The 18,116-nt window shown below is 37.7% G+C and overlaps 1 protein-coding gene across 31 annotated transcripts in view; it reads right to left on the reverse strand.

Moving 5' to 3' along the window:
- Positions 1 to 18,116, reverse strand: part of DTNA (dystrobrevin alpha) — a 351,511-nt gene that overhangs the window by 241,554 nt on the left and 91,841 nt on the right. For 6 of the 31 annotated variants that reach the window (XM_038543530.1, XM_038543539.1, XM_038543535.1 and 3 more), the window contains exon 1: positions 8,013 to 8,317. The exons of 2 other annotated variants lie outside the window; for them this stretch is intronic. The gene's annotated coding sequence lies outside the window, so the exon portion shown is untranslated. Of the gene's footprint in view, positions 1 to 8,012; positions 8,320 to 8,389; positions 8,504 to 18,116 lie in introns of those variants that run through there. 23 more of the 31 variants (XM_038543525.1, XM_038543527.1, XM_038543528.1 and 20 more) reach the window with 9 other exon arrangements.

Raw genomic sequence — 18,116 nt, forward strand, 5'->3', positions numbered from 1 at the left:
CAATAGTAAAGATATTTGAAAGTCCTTTAAAATTCTCATCTTTATGTTCTAAAATATTACACGAGCTGCCAGATTATCACTTTTAATTATTAATACAATGAACAAAGGTTGATTTAAACAAGAATTGACCAAGTGTGTTAAAACATTAGGTTGAAAAAAATCAGACTTTAAGAACCCCCTAATGCTGAGGTTCACCTAAATCTCCAAGAAAGAGATATGGTATACAGCATTTTCCAAATTCACTTGACCCAGAATACTCATCTTTTTTTTTTCTTTTTGCATATAGCATTTCCTAAAATTACTGTTTCCAAGAACATAAATTGGATTTGCTGATTTAAATTAAAATCCAAAGGCTGCGACGCCTGAGTGGCTCAGCGGTTGAACGCCTGCCTTTGGCTCAGGGCATGATCCCTGGATTCTCGGGTTCAAGTCTCACATTGGGCTCCTTGCATGGAGCCTGCTTCTCCCTCTGCCTGTGTCTCTGCCTCTCTCTCTCTCTCCTCTGTGTCTTTCATGAATAAATAAATAAAATATTTTTAAAAAATTAAAAAATTAAAAAATAAAAATAAAATGAAATCCAAAGGCCTTAAAATAATGGCTTAATAATTTTCCAATTTTCAAGCATCTCATTAATCTTTGAATTCTTCAGTTTTGCCTTGTTAGTGCTTAAAACTAAATACAAAACAAAAAAAATAGAGTATCAGAGTGGCATAAATCCTACTCAAAATGATGCATTTCTAATATGTAATATAGATCACCATTCTTCTGGGGGCATTTTCCCTAACCATAGTCCTTTTATTTTGCCTCTTGGAAATACTGGGGGCTGGGGCTGTAATGGATTATACTCCACTGCATTTTTCTCCATTAATTTGCTACGCGTGATCAGTTCTTAAAGATGGGAAAGTGTAGAAGTAATGTTTCACTTTTTGGTCTCTACAATTTAAAGGAATTGCCCTAGCAGAGGCTCTTTTCTCTTCCCAAGGCTGTTTATGGGCAGGACTTCCTGAGAGATAAATGTAAAGGCAGGTAAATGTTAGGATTCCCAAGGATTGGAAAAGCACTGACAGGAAAGGTCACAGTTGCTCAGGAAACAACAAAGGTTTAGAGAGCCAAAAGCCTTAGTGGGGATGAGCATCAAAGGACGAAAAAAGATAAAAAAAACAATAGCATCAGATAGTAGGCAATTGTCTACAAACTGCCAGGACACCTGTTCACAAGGAGTCCCCCATTATCCGTGGGAATACAGTCCCCCATTATCCGTAGGAATACAGTCTAAGATCCTTACTGGATGGCTCAAACTGCAGACAGTACTGAACCCTTGATCTACTATGTTTTTTTCCTATACATATACACCTATAATATATTTTAGCTTATAAAGTAGGCAAAGTAAGAGATTAGCAACAATAATGGATAATAAAATAGAACAGGGGTGCCTGGGTGTCACAGTTAAGCATCAAACTCTTGGTTTTGGCTCAGGTCCTGATCCTATGATCGTGAGATCAAGCCCCATGTTGGGCTTATGCTCAATGGGGAGTCTGCTTGGAATTCTTTCCCTCTCCCTCTGCCCCTCCCACTCATGCTCTCTCTCTCTTAAATAAAATAAATAAATCTTTAAAAAATAATGAAATAGAACACTTTAAACAACATACTGTATCATGTTATGTAAATATGGTTTCTCTCTCTCAAAATATCTTATTGTACTGTACTCATGCTTCTTCTTGTAATGATGTGAGACAATAAAATGCCTGCGCCAGGAAATGTAGTGAGTGACACAGGCATGAGACACAGGGACAGGCTATCTTCTGACCATTTGTTGGAAGGAAGATCACCTGCTTGCCAATCCCGGTTGACCACAGGTAATTAAAATCACAGAACGCTAAACTGCAGATAAGGAGGGAAATACTGCCTAAGATCTGAGTCTAGATCTTTGTTCTTCTGGAGGTTTGGCACCACCTATCATCATCCATTAGCACAGAATTTATTAGAAGTCTTCATAAAAATTCCAGCTTTCTCTTTTCAGGCATGTGGCAGGATTGTATTCCTCACTCAACTGAAGCGAGGTGTGACCACACAGAATGCTTTGGCCAAGGAACGCGGGTCAATTCCAGGGGAAAGCAACCATGTGGAGAAAGGCCTGCAGCCCCCCCAGCCCCCGCCTGTGGTAGATAATTTGCATGAGGAGGAAGAAAACCTTGGCTTTTATAAGCCAATGGGATTTAGGAGTTGTTTGTCACCTCAGGAAACCACATGTAGTATATCTGGAGCACTTCCTATGTCTGCATCTTAGCTTTATTGTATATAAAAGAAAATAACATATGTCTCTTACCTACCAAATAGTATAAAATATTGGATGCATGTGGTTTAGAAGAGAGTTGTTACACTTATCTGAAGTGCTAAAAACAACATCTTTTGATGAGTAAATATGTTGCTATGAATGTGTAGCAATGAACAGTCTAGGACTAGGAAATTCAGATGCATTAGAAGATAGATTTCATCCAAAATTAATCGACATCTCTTAATACAATTAGTAAAGGCATCTGTAGTCTTCAACTATGACTAACTCAGTGAATTCATCCTTTCAGCACTGATAAATCTAAGTGCTACTACATTACATAGGAATGAGGTACAAAAAGCAAAGTAAGGCTAAAAAAGAAAAATAGTAAAAATAACCATTGCCTTCTTTAAAATACACGAAGCTTTACAAAGCTTTCATGACTCAGGCTGTCTCTGAGTCATCTTCACACCATATTTATCTTGCAAGAATGCAAAGTCCAACTTTATTTATGCAAATAAATGTACTTATATTTTATATTAAGGTACAACACAGTGATAAAAAGGCATGTTCCAAATAACTCTTTTTTAATATATAATTTGTTTAGGTCTCTAAACCATTCTGTAAGAGAACATCTGCTAAATATAGATTAAAAAAAATGAAACTAACCCCAAGACTCCTAAAACTTACCTTTCTGAGAGGAAAATACTTACTGTTGAAGAAAGGCAGAGTGACTTTTTAACAAGTATGGAGATTAGCCATACAAATAAATTAAGAATACAAATTAGAGAAAGTATAAAGGAATTTTTAAATTATATCCATTGTTTTAACATGACATAATCCAGGGTCAGTGTCCAGTGAAGGGGACTAGATAATTTCTTAACATGGCACAGTTAAGGCAGAAGTTAGGAGCTTGGTAGAGATTTATTGAATTAATAAGACAAATTAGCTCAGCTACTTGAAAGGTATGATTTAAATCAGCCAGTTTTCAACAGCTAGTCTTACTTGTTTTTACTGATGAGGCAAAAAAGAAAATGTCTATAATATTATATTTTCATATTTTGTGATAGAGAAATCTAAATCTGGGTTCTCACCTAGACATTGACTTTGAACATTTGATTAGATTCAAAGATTTTTATTTAAAATAATATTTATTTATTTATTTATTTATTTATTTATTTATTTATTTATATTTACAATATTTTTTGACTGCATTCATACAAGGGCTTTTTCCTTTGTGGAGGTATGAAAGCCCTATATAAGAAAAAATATAATCCAAGTTTCTTATTTTTCTAAATCTCAGGTGTTGGCATGTCAAAGGCATATAGCAAATGTGTGACAAATTTATAAATGGTCTGAGGAATATGAAAGTAGTTAAACATCCTGAGATTAATAAGCCATACTTCCTTCTCTCTCTAGTTCCCACTAACCTATATTCAATTTTCAATAATTAAATGCAGTGTTGTTGTTGTTGTTGTTTAAATTCAGCATAGCAAATTGAGATTAACATTTAAGTCCTTAAAGTTTTCTAATGAAGATTTTCAGCCACCTTTAAGATTTACGGTGACAATGTCATATCACATAAGCAATCAACTGCTTTCCTTCTGGCACCACACTGATCTGAAAAACAATCCAGCGTTTTCCAATGGTTCAGATTCAGGCTGTGTGCAGTGAGATTATTTTAATCTAGTTGTATCAGGTTAACTTTTTCTATTGGTGTTACCCAGCAATGGGCTAGATTTGTTGAAACATGTGTTTTCTAACTCCGTGACTTTCCTTTTTATTGTGAATCTTTCTGACAATATACAGGTAATTTATCACACTTAAACTTCTATGATCTCTCTCGTCATCACAGTGATGTTATGGAGTCTCATTTGGCAAAAATGGAAATGGATAGCCTCTTCCCCTGCAGAAATGCAATAACCAAACAAACATTTTTTTTTTCAAACATGCATTTTTAACTGGCTTTCCTTGACATAGAGGAACACTAATGATCACAATTCCAGAAAAAGAGTCTGAGGTCAAAAGAATAATGATGTTTACAATGAAAAAGAATAAAGTGAATAAGGAATTGTCAAAAAAAAAAAAACACTTCCTCATAACAGTTGTTTGTTCATTTCCTTAAACTCAAATTAAATAGTTTCTATTTGTCAGTTACTGAGAATACAAAAATGAGCAAGACACAGTCCCTGCCATCAGAGGTTCCCAGAATAGCTGGGTGAACTATACAAGTAAAGAAAGTACAAGGAAGGTGACTTACGAGGTCAACCTTGAAGAAGTAGAATTTATCCACAAGGAGATGAACATTGGGTGTTTGGGGTGGGGGGTCAGGTAGGTAGACTAGCACAGAGATACTATAGTGTATGGAATATCCTGGAGGCAGAAATTATGTGTGATTAAAGTGCTGGTGATAACCAGTGAAGTAGTAGAGATGGTGTTAGACAAATAGGTTGAGGCTTTGTGACAGGCCTTTAAGACATATTAAGGAATTTATTTTGAAGGAAATGGTGAATTACTAGGGATTTTTAAGTAAGGGGGCAATCCATTCATGTCTATGATTTTGAGAAGATAGGCGTGTTGGTCCTAGGGTGGGAGATGTGTTGGGGGGTAGACTCTAAAAGCAGGAGAACACCTGGGAGACCATTGTAATACCCAAGTGAGATGATGAAGAACTGAAATAGAGCAGTTGCAAGGAGAATGGGAAGAAAGGAATTTATTTAAGATAACTTTTTAAATGTATAGATACTTGAATAAAGGCCCAGAGAAAGCAAGAGGAGTCAAGGTCAACAGCTGACAGTGATGGTGGTAGGGTGGATTAGAGAGACTGAAGAGATAACTAAGGAAAGGGGCCAGCTAGGGACAAATAAAAGGACTGTTAAATATTGTTGACAGCTCAAATAAGGTTGGGAAACGTGAATCCTCCATGCACTTGAAAATTTCTCCAAAAGTCCACAACGAAAACTACAAATCAGAAAAACTACCCAAAATCATCAATGATGTTAGCAGACTGCCTAATATCTTCTCTAGCATGAGTATAAAAAAAATGACTATAAAAGCAGTAGAGTGAATTTCCATTCTTGGGACCAGTAATGAGATAATTTGGAATAACACTCTTATTAACTAAGTTATTGAAAATATAAAAACAGCAAAGAGCTAATAAGATGGCGAGGTTTACACACTCAGAAATTTGGGCGACCAGAACTGCGGAGAGGAAGATGATCTTTGAAAGCTTTTGCCCTTGGGCATATAAGTATCAGGAACAAAAATCTGTGAAACCAGCTGCACTTTGGGTAGCCTTACAGGTTTTGTGGGAATGACAAAGCCCATGATCTGCAGGTGAGGGTTTTAATTACCTAACACAACTTTAACTTGGGACCTCAAAAGGCCGTATCTTCCTTCAGGGTAGGAGTGAACCCCAAATAAATGATTCCTCACACAGATTTGCAGCCTTGCTTCTTACACAGGGGTGATTCAGGAAACCTTAGGTGTTGGACTTTGACAAAGATAAATTCTGGGCTGATATTGCCCCCAGGTGCCTGGTAGAAGCAAACCAAAGTCCTCTCTGGAGGAAAATGTCATTACCACTAGGTCTCAATTTATTCTTACAAGTGATTTTTAAAATACATTTTCCAACAGATAGTCAAAGATATCTAAGCAACCAAGAAAATATGACACCATGAGTAAGACCTGGCAGGAAAAATAATAATAGAAACAAATCCAGTAACACCTGAGATACTAGGATGAGCAGACATATATTATAAAACTACATGTACTACATTCAATGAAATAAAGCCCAACCTTGACAGATTTCAGCAAGAGACTAGAAACTATAAGTGACATGAGAATAGCAGAGTAATATTCATCCTCTCTATCAACACTATTTTGCCTCATGGTTTAAAATTCTCACATTTTAGAATTTAAAGTTTTGTGTTCTTTTTTGGCTTTCTTTTGACACACTGAAAAAAACAAAACCCCATACTGAAAAGTCTGATATAATTTATGTATTTATATGATATAATTTATTTATATATACTTATATATAAACTTACAAAATTTATGTATATATTTATATAAATTATAATTTATTTTATTTATTTATATATTTATATGTATGATTCAATCGGAAATATATTAGTTGGGTAAAAGATAAGTCCACCATGAAGTGTTTTTGTGCATACATGTGTATATGGTGGGCACACACCAGCTCCCACTCACAAATTTCTTGGAAACACCTATGATTTCTGCCAGGCTCACTCCTACTATCAACAGGTCAGGATTCAGCTGGGTGAAGCAAGGGGAAGAGGAGTCAATGTCACCAGGGAAAATTTACAAAGGTACCATCCGCTTGTGGAGAAATGAAATGAAAATTCCCTGCAACTTTCTGGAAAGTGGGTCTTGACTGCAAGAAAAAAGAAGGATACTGAGCAATGACATTCATCAGAGGCCCGGAAGGTGGAGGAGGACTGGAAGGGGGGAGAAAGTGGGCAGAGAAAGGAGGGTAGGAGCGTCAAAACTGAGCCCTGTCAACTTCACATTTTGTTTTGGTCTTGCTAGATTATTTGGTAGTTGTAAAATCAAATGATTCTACCAATATGATGCTCAGTTTTCATTTTAGAAGAGTAACACACGATATTATTTATTCTTATCAAAATTGAAAGATCTGTGTTAAGTCACACATCATTTGTACTTAGTTTAGCCGACTTAGTTCATTAGAATCTGGTCTGACAGAGCAAAATCCAGCCAGTTACGTTTAACAACTGTTCAGCCCCACACTGTGATAAGAACGTCAGCAGACTCATTTTCCCCATATAAAGTAGAATTTCCAATTCACACCATGTCCTCTGTGACTATTATGGACAGTATTTATTCAGAAGGAATGCTGTGCAAGTTTGGGAAAGCTGTCTCTAAGAGCAGAGCTGAGAGGTCATTCGACAAAATAAGAAACAAAACCTATACATGGTCAAAACATGAAGAGAACTGAAGTTTGTCATTCTTTCTTTTAAAGAAAGAAGTTTGAAATCCTTAAAACACAGCGTGGTAATAGCAAATTAGACAACTCTCCCTCCTCCACTCTCAAGCTCCATATAATCAGAACGCCTCCATTCACTTAGCAAATATCAGCTTTTTTGGAGGAAGAGAACCTGCTTGGAATTAATGAGGCGACACCAAAAAATAACTTCTATTAATAAATTGTTCTCTTCAATGGAAAACTGCTTATTTCTCTCTCTCTCTCTCTTTTTTTCTAAAGGTTCCTTACACACTTCATCTCACCTTTGGGTAATCTTTTTTTCCCTTCTTTTATTTATTTTCCTTTTTCATTTTTTAAATTAGGAAGTGTCATGGTGCCATGCAAGGAAATCTCTCCATCTCACAATAAAACATTGCATCCAATGACATCATAAACACAGTAGCATTCACTGGGTGTCGACACAGAACTATGGACATTGTAACTCAATAACTGCAGGGTGTTTAAGGAGTTAATGGAGGGAAAATGTCAAGTAAGGGTAATAAAGCAAAACTGAAGTGACAGACATGCAAGATAAATTTCAAAACAAAGCTGAAATACTCTTTCTTTCTGCTGCATAACTTGTAACACGCCAACTATCTCAAGAAAGGTAAGAAAGTCACAGTCTTGGAAAAATCTTCATGATCACTTTTTCATTTACACAGATACAAAGAAAAATTCAACATTAACCTTCTCAGAGAAGCGATGAGCCTTAAAACCAATCTTTTCACTTACCCTAGAGTATGTACACCATGAGCTCCTAAATCCTTTTAATTCCAGGACATCGAGACCATACATGAATTCTTAGCACAGACACTTGAAAAACGAACTTTGGCTAAATTGTTAATTACTACAGAGATCATAACAGAACTCTCTGAAATTCTAGGGAGTGATAGGAGTTTAAAATCCAGCTTCTAGATCCTGTATACTGTGTCTATCTTTAACTTGAAAATGATTTGGTTTCACATTCCGTTGAAGTCCCACTGGCAGATGCCTTTGGTAAGCTCACCAATGGCAGGCTTTCAAACGCCCTCCCTCCACCCCCCTCCTTCCTCTGACTGAGCTTCCGCTGCTGCTACATCGAATGCCCATTTACTCAGCTGTCTTTTTACCTGTCTCTGCGTGGGTAAAAGGAGATGCTTTCATTGATGGCTATTACGGAAACACTTGGAAGCTTAAGCTCAGCCTGAGGACTCACTGTGCTTTCCCTCCTGCCATCCCCTCCCCCTTCTTACTGCCAGAAACCAACTGACTTCCAAACTTGGCTGTCTGAAAAAGAATGTTCTCTGATTGGCATTCCTGGAAGCAGAAAGCAAAGCAGCTCAAGTTTTGTTCTGTTGCTCTGCATGAAAAACTTCCCCAGGTACACATAGTACAAGCGAGTAAGTTTCCTAGATTTTTTTTTTTTCATAACTTTGAGGAGAATGGAGTGAATATCTGGGGGGCATTACATATATCTTTGATGTCGCCATGGCATTTCAGTTTTAATATCTACATATCATTTTACCCAAAATGGCTCTGCGTGCAGTAAAAAGTGAAATGGCAAATCATGTGTTAAAAGTTGAATTTCCTTATTAGTAAATGAGTTGGGACCCATTCGGGGAAGAAACAGTCATGCTGCCTGCTTGACAGTATTCTGGAGCGCAGCTGTTCAATCTGTGGCTTTTCTGTGAAAGAAAACCTTGTTCAGAAGAATTGTGGAAAAACTGATTTCAATTATCCTATATTTTATATTGCAGACAGCAAGAGAAGAGGGTGCAAAAAAACACTTCTATCTCCCTGTCAAGTCTTCTTTTCCAGGATTGTCTTGCAGACTGGTGAGAACTACATGCACACACACACATGAACAAAGCCTGAGTGAATGGGAATGAGAAAAAGATACGTTTCCTCAAATAGGGTTGGACAAGGATTAATAGTGTACAGTCCCTTCAAATTACTACTAATAAACTTGTGTTTAATATTACTTTCTAGTTACAGGGGCCAAAAGATTTGCTGTTACTGCTGCAGATGACCTACCTCTCTGTGTTTAAAATAGTGAATTTATTGTATGCCATTTTATGGACCAGACAACTTCTTAAAGGACCTGATAAAGGTTTTATAATTTCAGCAATCAGACAAGCTACAACCCCACACACTTTGGCTTTCCAAATTTCATCTGGCTGTGGCTGCCAACTCTGGGCAACTGTCAGCTGGCGGGGCTCAGGGTTGCGGTGTGGTTGCAGCTGCTCCTTGCAACTTGTACAGACATCTCAGAAATATTCAATGGCAAAAGGTTGACTCCAACTAAGAAGGCTTTCACTTTGTTTGTTCGTGGTTGGTTTTACATTTTCTGTTCTAGGTGATCTTGTACCACATCTGAACAAGACCATGTTTGGGAACCATGAGTGAACATTTGATCAACTGGCATCAGTGTTACTTAATTTACTTCGGGGATATTTTGATGCCCAATACGGACTGGCCTCCTACCAGCTTGCTCACTCCCTAAATTGTTACTAGATGGACTTTAAAAAAAATAAAAGAAGTTGGTAGAGGAGGAAGAAACTTTCCTTAGTCTTATTCCCGAAGCTGATTGTCTTAAGGACATTTCAAGCGATGTGCAATGCTAAGTAGGCATATCCAGATGACTTCAGAAATAAATAGAAAAGAATAATCAATCACTCACCCAGAGAGCACATATCCCTGTCCCCATGTGTCTTCTCTGTATCAAAACACTCCTCCCCAAGGCTAATGGATGGTGTCAAAACACATGTGGACTAAGATAAGAGTCGGGATTGGTGGTAGGCCATCTGGTTCACATTCAGCCACACTATTCGCCTATGTTTTATCTCTGAGTGAACACTAGCATGTAACTGTGCTCAAGAAATGTTTTTTGAAACTGAATAACTGTTTATGTAAAAGTATATATTTCAACTTATGGAAAATGGTTATGTGTTGGCTCACTGCATATCTATCTGAAAGGTTTTGAGGGAAAATTATCTCTTTTCAAGCCACTAACCAATAGATTATATGGAAGTTATATTAGGTACTGAGTACCTTTACTGAAGGAAAAGAAAATCATAAATTTTGTGTCTGTGTGAGCGATTAGCTCTAAACACCAACATGGAAAATACTGCTAAGATCATTCCTGCTGAGCTTGTTAGCTTCTAAGAAAAATAGAGAAAAAAGGAAATGTTGGGTCCTTCTAATATTTCATACTAGCTAGTGAATTGTAAAAAATTTCCTTATTGAATTGTTACTAGCCATTCCTTATAAATACGACATTTATCAATCAGATATCTTCTTGGGTTAACAACCTTATCTTCCCTTATATTTAAGCTGTGCCAATCATGGAAATTCTAGAACAGTCTGCATCAGTCCAACCTCAAGGTTGAGTGAGCACAATGGGAATTTTTTGCTTTTCTTTTCTGCCTAACCTTCACAAGGTAATTGATAAGATTTATAATTGATAGAATTCAGTCTTATCATGAGTAAATGTTATTTTTCTCTTTCATAAGCACTAACATGAGAGTTAGGATTTGATCAGAAAAATAGCTTGCAGGGCTTGCTTCCAAAGAAAACTGGGCATGTAACAGGCAAATCAAATACCCTTGATTTATCATGAACAAGCAGTTAATCTGTGCTTCATTCTCCAGAAATAGACTGTATTAGCACAGTTCTGTGGATGGCAAATGCTGATAGCAGGATCCTTATTGAGGTGAGTAAGGTATTCAAACATAGATCTTAGTTGATCTGATACACATCATGTGTATGAAGAATCTGGTCATTGAATAACAAGTGATTCCTGATATTTTTTTTCCTTGTTAGCATCCTTAAGAGACTAGAATAGGCAAATTCTCAGGATAATGGATTTGCCAATGATTTTTTTTTTGTTCTTTTGCATACTTTTCTTTTTTTTAGAAAATAGACACTACTTGCTATATATTGAATATTTGTGTCCCCCCAAAATCCATATATTGAAACATAATCTACAATATGATGGCATTAGGAAGTGGGGCTTTTGGAAGTTGATTAGGTCCTGAGGGTGGTGCCCTCGTTAATGGAATTAGTGCCCTTCAAGCAAGACCTCCAGAGAGCTCCTTTGTCCCTTATGCCATGTGAGAACACAGCAAAAAGACGGCCCTCTGCGAACCAGGAAGTAGGCCTTCACCAGACATTGAATCCGTTAGTGTCTTGATATTGGACTTCCAGCTTTCAGACTGTGAGAGATCAATTCCTATTGTATATAAGCCACCCAGTCAATGGTATATAATAACAGTCTGAATGGACCAAGACAACTATACAAAAATGCACTGGGGTGGGGGGGGTGGCGAATAGTTTTTTTTTTCCCCCTAAGGAAAATTAATGAACCCAAGTTGTAAGTTGCAGCTTTTTTTTTTTTTAGACTTTATTTATTTATTCATGAGAGACATAGAGAGAGGCAGAGACATAGGCAGAGAGAAAAGCAGGTTCCATGCAGGGAGCCTAATGTGGGACTCGATCCTGGGACTCCAGGATCATGCTCTGGGCTGAAGGCAGGTGCTTAACTGCTGAGCCACCCAGGTGTCCCTCTTTTTGAAAGTAATTAAAACAGACATGGTCCAAGAAAAATTAGAAAACCATACATTAAAAAAAGCATTAAAAAACAGAGGCTCTAACAAAAAATATGGAAGGGATTCAAAACAGCAGCATGCTGTGTATATTATTATTAAATGTCAGTTAAAAAATTGGATGAAATGGGCACTCATTTTGCATGCATATGGCCCTAATTATGGAAAGGGACATATGTCATAAATATACTAATGATAACATCATAATTTGGTAGAGTAGCTGGGAACAACGATACTTCTGATGACAACAAAAAGACAAGACCTAATGCTTAGGTTAAAAATCATGGCATATAGGGACCCCTGGGTGGCTCAGCAGTTTAGCACCTGCCTTCAGCCCAGGGCATGATCCTGGAGTCCTAGGATCGAGTCCCACACTGGGCTCCCTGCATGGAGCCTGCTTCTCCCTCTGCCTGTCTCTGCCTCTCTCTCTCTCTCTCTCTCTCTCTCTCTCTGTCTCTCTGTCTCTCATGAATAAGTGAATAAAATCTTAAAAAATTTTTTTAAATAAAAATCATGGCATAAAAATGTACATGCATCATGATTTTCTACTATGTTAGAACTTCTGTAGGCATTAGATGGAAAGGAAAAGACTAGAAGAAAGCCTATCAAAATGACTTATGGGTAAAAACATCCCCCAAAAAATATTCAAACAAGAATAATTGTAGCTTTTCCTCATTTTTATTCTCCTTCTGGCCTGTGAAGAGGCATCTCTATTTCTCTTCTTTGGGTCTGCTGAATGGTAGATGGGTTGTTGAGGGGGAGGGAGTGGAAGGAGAATGAGGAGGCTCTTCAATGTGGACATGGACACAGATGAAAGCTGTAGGGGGCTTCTGTTAATTTTAAGATGGGTATGGAGGGAAAATACCCAAGAAAAAGAGTGATCCTGAGGTGCCTGGGTGGCTCATTTGGTGAAGGGTCTGCTGTCAGCTTAGGTCATCATCCCATGGTCCTTGGGTCAGACCCGCATCCGGCTCCCTGCTCGATGGGGAGTCTGCTTCTCCCTCTGCCTGCCCCTCCTCCTGCTTGTGTACTCTCTCTCTCTCTCTCTCTAATAAATAAAATCTTTAAAAAAAGAGTGATCTGAAAGGAATCAGTGAGACCAAAAGAATAGAGTGGGGAATAGAATCTGGCATACTAGAAGCAGGTGCCAGTCTGTCAGCTGGACTGGGGAGCAGATACTTTAATGAGGCAGACTTGGAGGTGAACAAAGTTTAGAGGGGAGGTTGAGGATGTCTGGCCCTAGAACATCTGGCTGTGTATATTGTGATTTTTTTCTCATGAAACACTTAAGTTAGGTCTTTACTTTTCAAGATCTGGTAGTGTCAAATTTGTCTTTTGGACACTTGATGACACTGACATAGATCTTAAATCTACAGATATCTTTGCTTACATAAACATTTTTGAAGCTAAAGCTAATTGTTTTGTCGTGTTACTGTAGTTGCTGAAATTGGTTTTCTTTGGTATGGGTAAGAAATCATCTTCACCCTCATCTAAATAAACTTCTTGATCAGTGTGTCCTTTACTTGCATTTCATTTCCTGTCTGTCTCTCTGTTCCCAGGATGGGTATCTATTACAGCCTCCTGGAACAACTCTATATGTAAAGTAACCAACCAAACCCATTTTACTGGAACTGAAGGATTTCCCAGTATGCAGGATTTTCAGTGCTAAAACCAAGAAAGCCTCCAGCAAACCAGGATGAGTTGATCATTCTATATATGTAATTCAGAACTGTTTATGTTATAGAAATGCTTTTGACAAAGACTAGACTTTTTATTCATTCAGAGGTGTTTGGCCCAAGTAGATAGGTACTTCAAAAATATAGATTTCTTTTGCCTTGGCCCCTGGCAGCCATGCAACTTGGGCCACGTCAAACTCCAAGGGTCACTATGTCCTCTTTACAATGAGAATAATAATACATATTTTAGAATTGCTGCCGACCTCAAATGAGATATGCATGTAAAATGTATAGAATATGATATACAAAATGAATAAATCTATATTATGTGTTTTATTTTATATAAAATTATATGTAGTTATTTTTCAAAGAAACTTTAAATTATTCTAGATTGAGGAACAGTGGAAGTCCACAGATGAGGTATAACACTTCACATCGTGTGTGTGGGATAGGGAGGGGGAAAGATAGATATTGATTGACTAATAGTTTTCTTAGTAGCATTAATTTCAGCATATGATTTTTCCCTAAATTAAATTCACCAAGAGAAGGATGGTTGATTTTTGAGAGGCTTGATAGCCCAGGAAACAATCAATACGTCATGTTCACAAAAGATTATCTTCCGTGTTAAAAACAAAGATTTTTATTTGTATCTTTTCCTTTAAACTGGGGCATGGGTATTTTTCTCTTGTAGGACCAAAATCAACCCTAATTAGAGCACAATCATAAACATATCCATCCCTAGACAAAACTAGAATGTTCAGTCATCCTCGGGATAGAAAGATACCCCTACTGTACTTGGCAGCATATGCCATACTTGCTGCCTCTAAAGAAGTGAGGGTTCAATTTGGTTTGGGAAAAAAACAAGCATGTACTTAATGTTACCATTTCAAACCTGTGCAAAATTTAATAATTGTAAGTCCAGCCCATATTTGAAACCCAAACAAGCTGGTCATACTCCAAGCTTAAGATGTATCAAGAGTTAGAAATGGGAACAATTCTGTTTTGTGTTGTAAAACAAAATGACAATGGATAGCCAAACTGGATCTAGTCGGATAGTTATTATATTCAGCTTATTTTTTGGGGAGCAGTTTTTCTCCAGATATGCACATGGCTAATCAGTGCTTTTCAAACTTGTTTGTTGTTGTTGGTGGTGGTGTTTTCTACAGAACCCTTTGTTCAAAGGAATTAGTTCATGGAAACTTAACAATGACAAAGCAGAGGTCCTATAGCTGAGGCTCCTGTGGGAGGCTGACCCAGCTCCCTCTTCTATAAGGCATCCCCTGCAGAAATGTCCAGGAACCTGGGAAGCACAGCTTGAAAACTACTGAGCTCTAGTACTTACAGCGTTCAGTTTTTTAAAATGTAACTTTCATATATTTTAAAAAATACATGCACATATTTTAAAAAGCCACATAGAATGATAGAGCTTAAAGGAATGTCCCATCCCACTCTACCCCTCCCCATCTGTAAATACCAGAGGCAACCACTTTCAACTCTTAACTGTTAAATATGACAGTCACTCCATATTCCTAAATGATACTTGATGCTCTCATACATTTTTAAAATTTTTTCCAAAGTTGATATTGTTTATTGGTCTCCTACTAAACCCTTATCTTTAGTTTCTAAGTACACTTCCTCCAGCAGGTGTACTTTCAATATCTGTCTCCCTCCCAACCTCCCGCTCTCTCATTTATACACACACACACACACACACACACACTTTCCTTCCCTTAAGCCTTCCAATTTAGATATACAACAATTCTAGGTAAAACACTAATTGGTGTTTACACTACCTTATTATATTGTTCACATGTAAACCACATGGGATTTATGACTCCATTTCCATTCCTTTACACAGTTGTTTTTTTCTCTGAATTGGTAGCTGTGCCATAATTTAGTTTGCCTAACTTTTATTTGCCATCATTACATTTTTCCAAACTCCTCATTAATTATGTAACATTCCTCTTAATATAGACAATTATGTCAGTTATTTTTTTCAGTCCCCCAGCCCCATCCCGAGTGTCTTTCTCAGGAAGCTACAAAGGGCAATCCCAGGATGACACTTAGGACAAATAAATTTTTGGAGAATTTGAATGCTTGAAAATATCTTTATTCTTTTCTTCCACTAATTACTGACTTGACTAGATATAGAATTCATTGTTTAGAAATACATTTCCCCCAGAAATTTCAAGGAATTTCTTCACTGTCTTTTAGTTTCTAGTATTGTATTCAGGTCATTCTGTTCTTGATCTATTATTTCTTCTTCTTTTTAAAAAATATTTTATTTATTTATTCATGAAATACACACACACACAGAGAGAGAGAGAGAGAGAGAGAGAGAGGCAGAGACATAGGAAGAGGGAGAAGCAGGGAGTTCGATGCTGGGAGTCTGATGCAGGACTTGATCCTGGGACTCTGGGATCATGCCATGAGCCAAAGGCAGATGCTCAACCACTGAGCCACCCAGGCGTCTCTCTTCTTTTTTTAATAAAGATTTTATTTATCTATTTTTGAGAGAGAGAGAGAGAGAGAGACAGAGAGAGCAAGAGAGAGACCACATGAGCAGGAGGGGCAGAGGGAGAGAGAGAGAATCTTAAGATGACTCCAAGCTGACTGCAGAGCCTGATACTTGGGGACTCAATCTCATCACCCTGGAATCATGACCTGAACTAAAACTGAGAGTCAGTTGCTTAACCGACTGTGCCACCCAGGTGCCCCTATTATTTCTTCTTTATCCCAGTGTTCTAATATTTCATCATAGTACATTTTGGTGTGGGTCCCCCTATTTCCCCCAACTGATACTGTTTGCAACTCGAGGGACTTTTACTTGTATCTTCCAATTTTGCAGAAATTTTATTATGTTTCTTAAGCAATTTCTGAAGTCTGGTTCCTCTGTTATTTTATTCTGAAACTAAACTCCTTATAGTGGGATGCTGGACCCCTTAAATGGAATCTCTAATTTTATTATCTTTTCTCTTCCACTAATCTGTCACTAGAATCCTCTCTGGAATAATTTCTCTTCTCTCTTTTGTTGAATATTCTATTTCTGCTAACATACGTTTGATTTCTAAGAATTCTATTTGTCTCTATTCATTCCTTTTTTATAAAGACCATATTTTGATTCATGGACACAATTTCTTTTCTATTATCTATGAGAATATACATTCTTTTGAGCTTTCATTTATTCCCTGCAGTCTTTGTTTCCTTCAGTTTCTTGTTTGTTTGCTTTGGTCTCTTTTTTGTTAGAGACCTTCCACACATCTGGTATTCCCTAGTTACCTGCTTACGCAATGCATCACGGACATTAGGGCAATACTGTAAGGTGATCTGACAAAGCTGAGCTGTTACTGAAACACACTCAAGGGTAACTAGATTTCTCCCAACCTGTGTAGTCCGATCTTCCAGAGAAGCCCCCCTTCCAATGTACCATCCAGGAGGGACAAGCCTGGTTGTCAGAGTAGATATAGAATTCATTGTTATGAAATGAATAGCTCGGTATTCAAAGCTCGGTAAGATGATTTGAAGGGGAGGGGAGTTTATTACTATTGACCATTCAGATTTCCACTTAATCTAACAGATTGTGGTATTACATCTGATGCCACCTACCACCATTTCCAAGATCACTGGGTTTAGAGCCTCTCTAATTAAGTCACTACAGAGAATAAGACACCCCACGTCCTACCTCCTGCAGAGGTTAGTGTAGTTGCCAGGCTGCACAGGTGCAAAGGGGATTTGGGAGCCCAGCTGTTAAGAAGGACAATCATCATATGATTTCACTCATACATGGAATATAATAGTGAAAGGGATTATAAAGGAAAGGAGGGTAATTGAGTGGGAAAAATTAGAGAGGGAGACAAACCATGAGAGACTCCTAAGTCTGGGAAACAAACAAAGGGTTGCAGAAGAGGAGGCAGGTGTAGGAATGGAGTAACTGGGTGACACACTGAGAAGGGCACTTGATGGGATAAACACTGGGTGTTATACTATATGTTGGCAAGTTGAATTTAAATTTAAAAATGTAAAAAGAAAAGAATCTCAACCATGTCCTGTTTTCAGCTCCACATCTCACCCCTAGCTTCAGCAATACCATTTGCCTTCACTCCTTGTGCTTTCCCTGACTCTCTAGGGCGTTCCTGTTTGCATCTTCTTGGCCTCTCCTCTGCAGGCACCTAGGTTTCCACATCACTGCTCAGCTAAATCAAGTACCTCTTAATCCATTCCCTTGCCATTTTCCAAAACATATGTCAACAGCTCTCTGCTGTTCTATGTTCTCCCATTTTCGTTATTCCAGTTAGCATTTTTTTGTTTACTATCAGTACAGGGTGGCTTTGGGAAGGAAAGGGTGAAATTATGTATTCCATCCACCATTTCAACTGCAATTCTCTGTCTTCACTCTTCAGCACTGCTTTATAAAGGGAACAAATTCTCCAACCTCTCTGAAGTGATCCTAACAAATTCACGTTTGTGCGTGTATGTGGGGGGAGGCAACACAGCTAAAGGAAATATATGCTGCTAAAATGAAAGCTAAATTCTATCAAAGTATACAATTATCTACATCAGACATGGTGAAGTATAAA

The sequence above is a fragment of the Canis lupus genome, chromosome 7, assembly GCF_011100685.1.
Source record: "Canis lupus familiaris isolate Mischka breed German Shepherd chromosome 7, alternate assembly UU_Cfam_GSD_1.0, whole genome shotgun sequence".
NCBI classification, from domain to species: domain Eukaryota; kingdom Metazoa; phylum Chordata; class Mammalia; order Carnivora; family Canidae; genus Canis; species Canis lupus.